Source organism: Copadichromis virginalis, linkage group LG1, assembly GCF_057382275.1.
Source record: "Copadichromis virginalis isolate Kocher_CV1m ecotype Utaka linkage group LG1, C_Virginalis_male_GT1.1, whole genome shotgun sequence".
Taxonomy (NCBI): Eukaryota; Metazoa; Chordata; class Actinopteri; order Cichliformes; family Cichlidae; genus Copadichromis; species Copadichromis virginalis.
Genome location: NC_140618.1, coordinates 24,839,807 through 24,849,397, shown reverse-complemented (window position 1 = coordinate 24,849,397; position 9,591 = coordinate 24,839,807). Strand labels below are relative to the sequence as shown.

General features: G+C 37.5%; 1 long non-coding RNA gene across 1 annotated transcript; it reads right to left on the bottom strand.

Moving 5' to 3' along the window:
- Positions 1 to 5,730: 5,730 nt before the first annotated feature.
- On the bottom strand, positions 5,731 to 8,512 carry LOC146718820 (uncharacterized). Its single transcript, XR_014920414.1, has 4 exons — positions 8,359 to 8,512; positions 7,287 to 7,435; positions 6,423 to 6,587; positions 5,731 to 6,345 (listed from the first exon to the last, which is right to left on the bottom strand). It is a non-coding gene; the product is annotated as an uncharacterized LOC146718820 (long non-coding RNA).
- Positions 8,513 to 9,591: the final 1,079 nt, after the last annotated feature.

The following is a 9,591-nucleotide window of genomic DNA, read 5'->3' as shown; positions in this document are numbered from 1 at the left end:
CTTAGCTGCAGTGTAATATACTGCAAGTTGCCTGACAGGGGAACAACAATAGCAAAACACCCAATAACAGAAAAAAATACAGCATCTTTCCAGCTTATTCACAGAATTAACTTTTTCTCAAAATTTTCTGGCTAAGGTAACGCAAACATTGTGCTAATATATAGTGTGCACAATCACCTACAATGTTTGCCATGCCATAGGCAAGCTCTGCTACTGATAGATTCGGTCACACAGGGCTAGAAACTCGTCCGCAACCTCGTGTCAACCACTAGGGTCACTTGGGAGAGATGTGTACTTCCCTACTGGTGGTAAGAGGTTGCTTGCTGGGTGAAACTGGTCAAAAAGAGGATATAGCACCAAAAACCTTCTAATTGCTTTAGTCAGCCAGTGGTTGCTAGGCAGTCACTAACCAGTCTGTAGACCAGTGTGACTGGGAACTAAATCGATTTAACAAACAACAAATGATGTAAGTTTTCCAGCTCTTTCAGTCATGATTAACGCCACAAAAGGTCCCTCAAGGTTTGGAAATGTAAATGTGTTAAGTGTGTGGCACTGCGTAGACTCTTACATGAACCTAAATGCTGCTGACATGAACAAAGGTGGTGTTCGATACATGGAAAAACAACATGAAAGCTGCATCGTGTGACCTGTATTTCAACAAGGGATCCATTTTTAGTTTCTCACCCATCACAAGACGTTTTCTCTTTCAATATTTAGTCTGATCTGAAAGACACCATTCTTGTATCTCTTTCCAAAGACAAGCTTGGCCTTTTTTACTCTGTGAAACTTGGAGGCGAGGGTTACACATCATATCAGCTCCAGGACTATGGATATTTCACTGACCTTTACAGCTGCAACAGGGGAAGCAAAGAACTCTGTCTTTAACTTCAAATGCATCATTTTGAGCTCTTGGGCAGTTGAAGACTGGTTGTCAGAAGAGTTAAATTGGCTCTGTAACAGCCAATGTAAATCTACTGTAGCCTCACTACGCAATAATAGATTAGCATTTCAATGCAGAAATAACATCAAATATTTAAGTGGAAAAAGATTATTCTTTGCTTTGTTCTGCAAAGAGGAAAACTGAAATGTGTTCAGGAACAAGAATGTTTTTCACTACAATTACAAAATAATCGAACTCCTGAAGGACCAGGCAAAACACTCCAGGGAGTACAGAGCATCCTGTCCTGTGCTATTTGAAAAGTCTAACTTTTCACAGCAAAGCGTGCAAATGAGGTAATTGAAATACTCTTGTTTCCAGCAACATATGAGAGGGTGTGATTGCCTACTTGTTGTATAATAGCAAGACTAAAACAAGGAAGCACAGAAATTGCGTGCTCTCAGGGAATTTTTGTTAAAGCTGTATTATTCTGGATCAACCATGCACTTCAGCTTTCAGGGAATCTGCACTGGGAAAAACAAGGCAACTTCTGCTGAAGAAGCTGGGCTTAAGGACAAGATTATGCCATGGCTGTTAATGCTGAGAATGCTGCTGTAAGCAATTAAAATAACCCAAAAAGGACAGATAAGAGTTTTACAACATTGCAAGAAAGATCCACAGAGGTACAGTAAGAATTACAATTTGAAAAGATTCATTTAGAATAAACTGTGTGGGTGTTTCTGTTTTTATTTTTTGTTTTGTTTTTTACTAGAAACTGCTACAAAAACACAGACAACATGAGGAGCCTAGAACACAAAAAGAACCCTGTGGTCCAGGGAGATGTAAACATGATGGGAAATTAAGGGGGCGGACTAAATATGTCTTGTCTGTCAATTATGCCCCTGCAAGGCAATGATTACTTTAGAAAAAGAAGGAGAGAAAAAAACATAATGGTCCAAAAGATGACAACGCTTGCTGGAAAAATGTATTAGTATTACTCTGGATTGTGTTACAGTAACAAAGGACATCAGAGCCATGAATCTACAGAACCATCAGCATGAAGGATCATTCATGAGCCAGCTAATCCAATTTCTCTGGTGGTTAATGTTTTGCATGTCACCACAGTTATCAGTGGACACCATTTAGTCTACTTAGAGTGAAGAGACACATAAAACAAACAACTGTAATAAGAAATTCGTCATTCGAATACACGTAGGCCCCATGGCTTTGCAAAAGACACTTCCAAGCAGAAAGATCACAAAATTATGTGGCGTTATGTAGAATTAAATAATGTTGCTTTCAAGTTACTGACATATTTGCAGCTCACATGTTCATATACTTCACTGCAGTGGAGGTAATGTTTGTAAAGTCTATATAGTCATACATCTCCTATCTATATCTATAGACAACAAAAATAATCTGTATAAGTGAAAAATCCCGAGATTTTACATGTTTTTTCACATGTTTTAATGACAGACATTTTTTTAAGGACATAACTGATACAGCTATTTGATGATTTAAAAAGTCGATCTGTCACCAATCAGCCGATATGTTTCATTTGTGGTCTGGTCGACTCTGCTTTGATCAGCGTTACGTGTGTTGTCAACAAGGAAGTTTTAGAGCGTCCTCTGGTGGACAAACTCTGCAATGTCATCACTTGTAACTTGGGTTATGAAGGGTGTTTCTCACATGTCATTCTTTTCATTTAGGGGTCATTCTGAATGACGATGTTGATATATTGGCAAGTAGCTAATATTGGCCAATATATCAGTCGGTCTTTGCTTAAAAGTTTGAGACATAGACACAGTTTTTGTAATTCTGTCTCTGCACACCATCACAGTGAGATTTTAAAATCAATCGAGATATTAATAAATGGCATGGACCTGCATTTATAGAGATTCAAACGTAAGTGGACAAATTGAGATAATTTTAATTGTTCTTCGTCTCAATACTTGGATGACAATATGGATGAAATTTGGATGAAATCCTTTGTGGTTACCGGCTGCCTGAATTCTAGAACTCATAGAATTTATACAATCAAATGCTGTTAATGCTGCTTATTATCATTAATAAACACTAATGACCTTATTCCATTGCCATGCCTACACCACGAATCATAGACCCATGTGCAACCATACCACCCTGCCCAAAGAAGCACTAAACAGACAACCTATCCTCTATAACTCACACTAAGCTATGCAGAGTTAGTTACTCTCTGCAGATAAGTGCTACTCGTTGGTATTGAGTGTTTCGCTGAAATAAATTAACAGTTATTACAGCAGAAGAACTGTTACGATGATGTACAAAGAGGGGGGAATAAAAAAGCAGAGGCAGAGACCAGCATATATTAAAACTTTTACAGCATTGTCTTCTGTAACACAGAAATATTAAGTCATAACTTGACATAAATTAAAGCAGCTCTTTTAGTTTGCAAAGGGGCGAATATAACTTTAGGGAATGTTTTTTAGTTTCCTCCTAAGAAGCTGCCTGACAAAGTGACTCAAACACCACACAAACAACAGTAGTGATTTTTACCATTTGTGGCTGGGGTTTGTACACAGTTTTAGCATACGGATTTTAACAGAACAAAAGATCTGATACAAATACATCTACATAGTTCTCAGTGGTAAAAAGTATTCCTTTAATATTTATAATACAGTCGATTCTTGTCTGGTATTTCAGGAAGAATCTAGACACTTTATATAAGTTTGCCAGCAAATGATATGACACCTATACAGTTATTATTATTAATGTGTCACATAAGACACTGCATAGAAGTTTTCATGACTTGTGGGTTACATCATGAATAGGATGAGCAGATCCCATAATCTAAATGCAGGACAAAGAGTATTTTCATGTAGGCCTGTGTTGGGAAAATTACTAAAAAATAGCCTGAAATGATGATGTATCCAATTTAAGTAAAAAACAAAAGAACACACTATGCAGAGGCAAGCATATATTTATTAATTCATTTTTCCCAGCTGCTTAGGAGCATAAATCAAAGCTCATGTTCGTTTTCATGGGCTTACGAAAGTCTTTGTGCACTTATTTTATTTTGTAAGCCACAGCCAATGAAAATGTGGGACATTGGCTCTGTGGGACAAGAGAAGAAATTGCTGTACTGTCCCAGTGGACACCTGGTCACTGTGGTCATGAGTGTACAACAGTGTGTCACCAAGTAAATGTCTTATCTTAGGTTACTTATACATAGATATTGTATGTTTAGACCTGCACATATGTGTATGCAAATGTATTACTTATTTGTAGTGTGCAGTATTGTGCAAAAGTCTTGAGCCACTGTTGATTTCTTCATATTTTTTGTACAATGCGAAACAGGTATAGGGCTTTATTGAAACATGCACAAAATGAAACTGAGATACAAGGGAAGACTAAAATGCATCTCCACACCATGGCAGAGCCTACATCGTGTTTTACAGAGCTCCAAACATTCACATTGTTCCTCTCTACTTCTCCATACATGCTGACAATGATTTAAAACAACCATTTCTAATTTAGATTTAGCAGGTCATAAGACCTTTCATATATTTCACCAAATATAATAATAATAATAACAAAGTGCAAAATATGCAATTAAAGGATGCATCCCCAAAGCACATTTCACTTCCATTTCTTTTAGCGCTCTTCTTTTCCTTTAGAGTCCAGTTCTTGTGTGATTTGGCACACCTCAGCCTTTTCTCTCTTCCCATTCCTTAAGAATAGCGTGTTGACAGCCACCCTCCATTGAGACCATTTCTGATGAGGCTTCAGTGAACAGTAGATGGATCAACTGAAGGGTTAGATGAATCTCTCAGGTCCTGTGTCAGGGGTTTGCTGATTTGTTGTTGTTGCTGTTTGATTTTTTTTAGTTTTTTGTTTGTTTCTTTGTTAGGGCATGACTTTCAGATGCTGTTCATACATTTTTTTGTAGACCCTGCTGAAATATGTTCTTTGCTGATAGGTCTCATAGGAATCACCTTGTTGGTGTAAAAATACTATTTTATACTCATACAGAAAAAGAGTAAAAAAATACACATTACAAACAATTTTTTTGCTAAATTGTTTTAATGTATAGACAAAAGACTGGTCCATCTGGTGCAATACTGGTGCCTTTCCTAGGTTCCCTAGCAGTTCAACAAATAGAAAAAGAAGAAAAACGTCTGACCTGAAAATCAGTGAAAGAACAGCCAAAGTACAACTTCAGAAAGCCTGGAAAACTGTTGCTCAACACCACTTTAAAAATGACAAGAATGTCTGGCTCCTTGAAAGCACAATATGGTGAAATGAGGAGTGACTTAACACTGCACAGCACTGCCCACTGTACTTAAACAAATGCAGTATTATAGTATGAAGTCAAGTTTAATACTTCTTTAACATTCAAAATTGTTTTAGAAGGGAGATGACCTTACATTCAGATTGCAAACTCACTGAGTGATATTGACAGGGGATTTTATTTAGCCCTACACTCAGAAAAATAAAGGTGCCAACTGGAACCAAAAGTGGTTCTTTAGACTGATGCCATAGAAGAACCTTTTTTGGTGCCACAAAGAACCTTTCAAACAATGGTTCTTTGAAGAACCATTTCTTTCAGTGGTTCATTGAAGAACCTTTAAAGGTGCCCCAAAGAACCATCAAGAAATGGTTCTTTGGGGCACCTTTAATGGTTTTTCAAAGAACCTTTTTAAAAATGGTTCTTTAAAGAACCTTTTTTAAAAAGCTCCTTCAAATGGTTCTTTAAAAGAACCACTTTAAAGAACCTTTTTTGAGTGGTTCTTTAAAAAACCATTTTAAATCTTTCAAAATAAAATGCATCATAAATTGAATTTGAGTAGGGTAAAATAAATACGAGCACAGCATAGACATATATTAATGGTTTATTGTCATTTTGTAGTTACCAAAAGACAAAAAGGCATTTTAACCCTCAGCACAACATCACTACTAATACATGTCACATATTAGTGTTTTAAACAGTAATAATTAAATATATTGGCTATACTATAAATAAATATATATAAATACTATATCTACAGATAACACAACAAATAATACATGTATTGTTTAATTAATAAAACATCAGAAAGTGATAAAACACATTAGAAATAGCAATAGCTTCATAACAGACCAATAAATCAACACATTTTCATCAGCAGATGTTTGCATGTTCAGTAAAAATATTTCAACAACAAGTTTATGATTAAAATGATCAATGAACTTCAGCCTTACACTATGTAATGTACGTTTCATGTTGTACTCATGGTCCTTGGTTAGTCCAGTTTAGGATAATGTCTCTGACGTATGTTTCATATCAAATATATGTCATATCAAAACAAGCCCACACCTGCAGTTGTTTCAGTTTTTCACTGGTGTTTCCTGTCAGCTGGTCAACCTCTCAGGCGGACATCCATATCAGCCAACCAAACGACAAGTTCCTCCCTTTGTGCTTCAAATCCCTCTCACTCTGAGACAAGGAGCTGAAAGAGAGAGAAAAGAGTCAATTATAAAGAAGAGAGAAAAGTGAAACCCTCCTCAGAAGGTCTGACTCGCATACCTGCAGTTGACCTGTGATGGACTCCAGTTTGGCGTTCACGTCATCCCTTGCTGTTGCCAGTAGCCGAGTCTGCAGGGTGCCCTGGAAGAAATGAGTTAATGTTCGACTCCTCCTGGTCAGGCTCTCCAGCTGGATGAGCCGAGGTCTCCCCTCTCGCCGCTGCCTCTGAACACAGAAACACAAATTTCATCTGAAGCAGGAGGTGCAGATTTTTTTTTGCTATTCTTTTCTAAATCCAGGCTAGATCACGTGGAGGTATTTGGAAAACTTTTTTGGCCAGTGGACGACTGTTGTCTTGCAGAAAGTCAAATCAAACATATGCGATACACAATCAATTCACAAGAACACATAAAAAATAAGTCCAGTTCTTGCCTGATTTCAAGTGAAATCTGCATCAAAACAGGGTGACAGAAGTAAAACGAGTGCACAAAGCCTCACTTTGTACAAGCCTGCTATTACAGTTCTCCTCTATGCAGACGACTTTCCTGTTTTCAAGGCACAACTTGGATCTGCTGTACAAATCTTATGGATACACACTAAATGAAACAATAGTGTGCATGACTCCAGATTCTGATCCCTCATCCTAATATGGTCCCAACATAGCAACAGCAATAAAGCAAATATTGAGGCTTCAAAATACAAAGTCCATAAACCAATGGCTGACATGGGTTTTATCATAAGGGTGATAAATATACAGATTTCAGTCTGTCTCAGAGATTTGATGTTCATTTACCTGCAGATGCACTATACGTACCTGCTCCATGGTTTTTCACAACATTTTGCATATCACTATTTAATACAGGAAGTAGGTGAACTAAAACAAGTCATCGTTCTTTGTGAGAGGACCATATTAATGAAACAAACCTCAATGACATCATAGGGATCCCTAAAGATGCTCCTGCTGCTTCTCTTCCTCCTCATCCTAAGCTTCCTTCTTCTTGTCCTCGCCTTCCATCCAATTGTAATTCAATCTAATTGTGTTTCTGCCCCTCCTCTTCCTCATTTTGTTGGAGCTGTGAACACAATTAATGTGAATCTGGATTAATTTGTGCAAACAAGAAAAATCTACAGCTTTTTGGTCAGAGGTGCTCTTGTGATTTAAGCCGGGTAGAGTAGATTTATGTGTTGATGCTACCTGCTTCAGCTCTGGCTGCTGAGTGATATTTACACCCTGGCTGGATTACAAACTTTAACCATGTGCTGAACTTTGGCCCAGCGTTGATACCTCTTGTTAGTATAACGACCTCTTCTTAGCTTGTATGTATGATGTATGATGGTGGATAAATGAAATATACAAAAAAATTAACTATATTACAAAAGAACATCTATCTTGGAAACATCAAATGACCGGAGCATAACTTGTCAACTAGTCCGAAACTAAGTTATGCAGGAACAGTCAAAGACACACCTTCTCATGTTTGAAACCATTGTTTGAAAGGTTCTTTGTGGCACCAAAAAAGGTTCTTCTATGGCATCAGTCTAAAGAACCACGTTCTATTCATTTCTATATAATTCGATTAGACAATAAAGAGTTATCTAATCTAATTATTCATTCAAAACTCTTATGCATAGCTGCATTTTATACAGCTCATACAGAATTCAAAGTACAGGTTCATGTGAGTATTTAATGTACGGCTCAGATCTACAGGATTTCAGAGTTTCTAGATCAGACACAGAGCTCACAACAGGCTTCAGGCACGCAATTGAACCACATATTTTAGAAGCCAAAGGTTCAAATTATCTGGGAGCAGCTTCACTTAATTATAACAGTGGTTTTGTTAGGAAAACAGTTTCTGTATACCGGATACTAAATTGCGCTGACGTCAACGGCTAACGTATCTAGCTAATCGCTACTGTTAGCACAACATCAACAGCAAGCTACAATGACGAGTAACAAAAACAAAACAGTAATAAGGTTTTAATGAAAATGTTTTACCTTTTCTAACAGTCCCAGAATCCACAGCTTCAAAGTCCAGCAGGTACTGAAGACTGTTATCCGTTTCGCTGTCACCGTCCGTGAGTTTTTTTTTCCCGAAAGGTCAAGGCCCGCCGCTCGCGCACTCTGTCTGCGCATGCGCATCCCAACGACTGACCCCCTCCGTCCGTCCGCTCCCGGGAGGTTATAGTATGACGTGTTCTGACGTCACTGTCTCTCTCCCTGTCATTTATTTGGCTCGAAACACATATTAACAAATTGCTCAGTGATGAACAACTACTCAGATCATTTACCTAAGCAGTGTGCTTTGTCAAAACGAAGTGTGTGTTCATTACACTGACATTCTGTTCTGCAATTGTTATTTACTTGTATTTCATAATTTGACTTTACATACTGCTGGGTGGTTTGTAAAGTTTACAATAACTAGTATTATCATTATGCTGAACGTGCTCCTGTGACTGACCAACACCTCCCACCCACTCCATGACATGTTGGTCAGTCACAGGAGCACGTTCAGTGAGAGACTGAGATTACCGAAAAGCACCACTGAACGACACAGGAAATCATTCCTGCCTGTGGCCATCTCCCTGTACAACGCATCCACTTAACACACTGTTTGCTGCTACAGCTACACATGTTTCTTTTCCAACTATTTATTTATAAGTGACTTATGTATGTATGTATGTATATATATGTATATATTGTACTATTCTTAGTTAGCGTATTGTCTGTCTTGTCTTAATGTTGGTTTAAAATGGAGCACTGTAACAAAAAATAATTTCCCCCAGGGATCAATAAAGTATTCTGATTCTGATTCTGATTCTGATGCTATATTTTCAAAAATATATAATAATCTCAAAAGTAATGCCTTGGAGTAGAAAATAGAATAGAATAGAATAGAATAGAATAGAATAGAATAGAATAGAATAGAATAGAATTCAACTTTATTGTCATTGCACATGCACAGGTACAGGGCAACGAAATGCAGTTTGCATCCATCCAGAAGTGCTTTAGTGATATAGATATATTATATTACATATTATATATTATCCATTATAGTAATGCTTTATCAAAATTTATAACTAAAGTACAGTATTTGAATGTGTGTATTGTGTCTACTGTTTGTTAACTCACCATATTCATAATGTGTTTGTGGGGTTAGGGGTGTGTGTGTGTGTGTGTGTGTGTGTGTGTGTGTGGGGGGGGGGGGGGTTAGGGTCTTTAGGCTTTGGC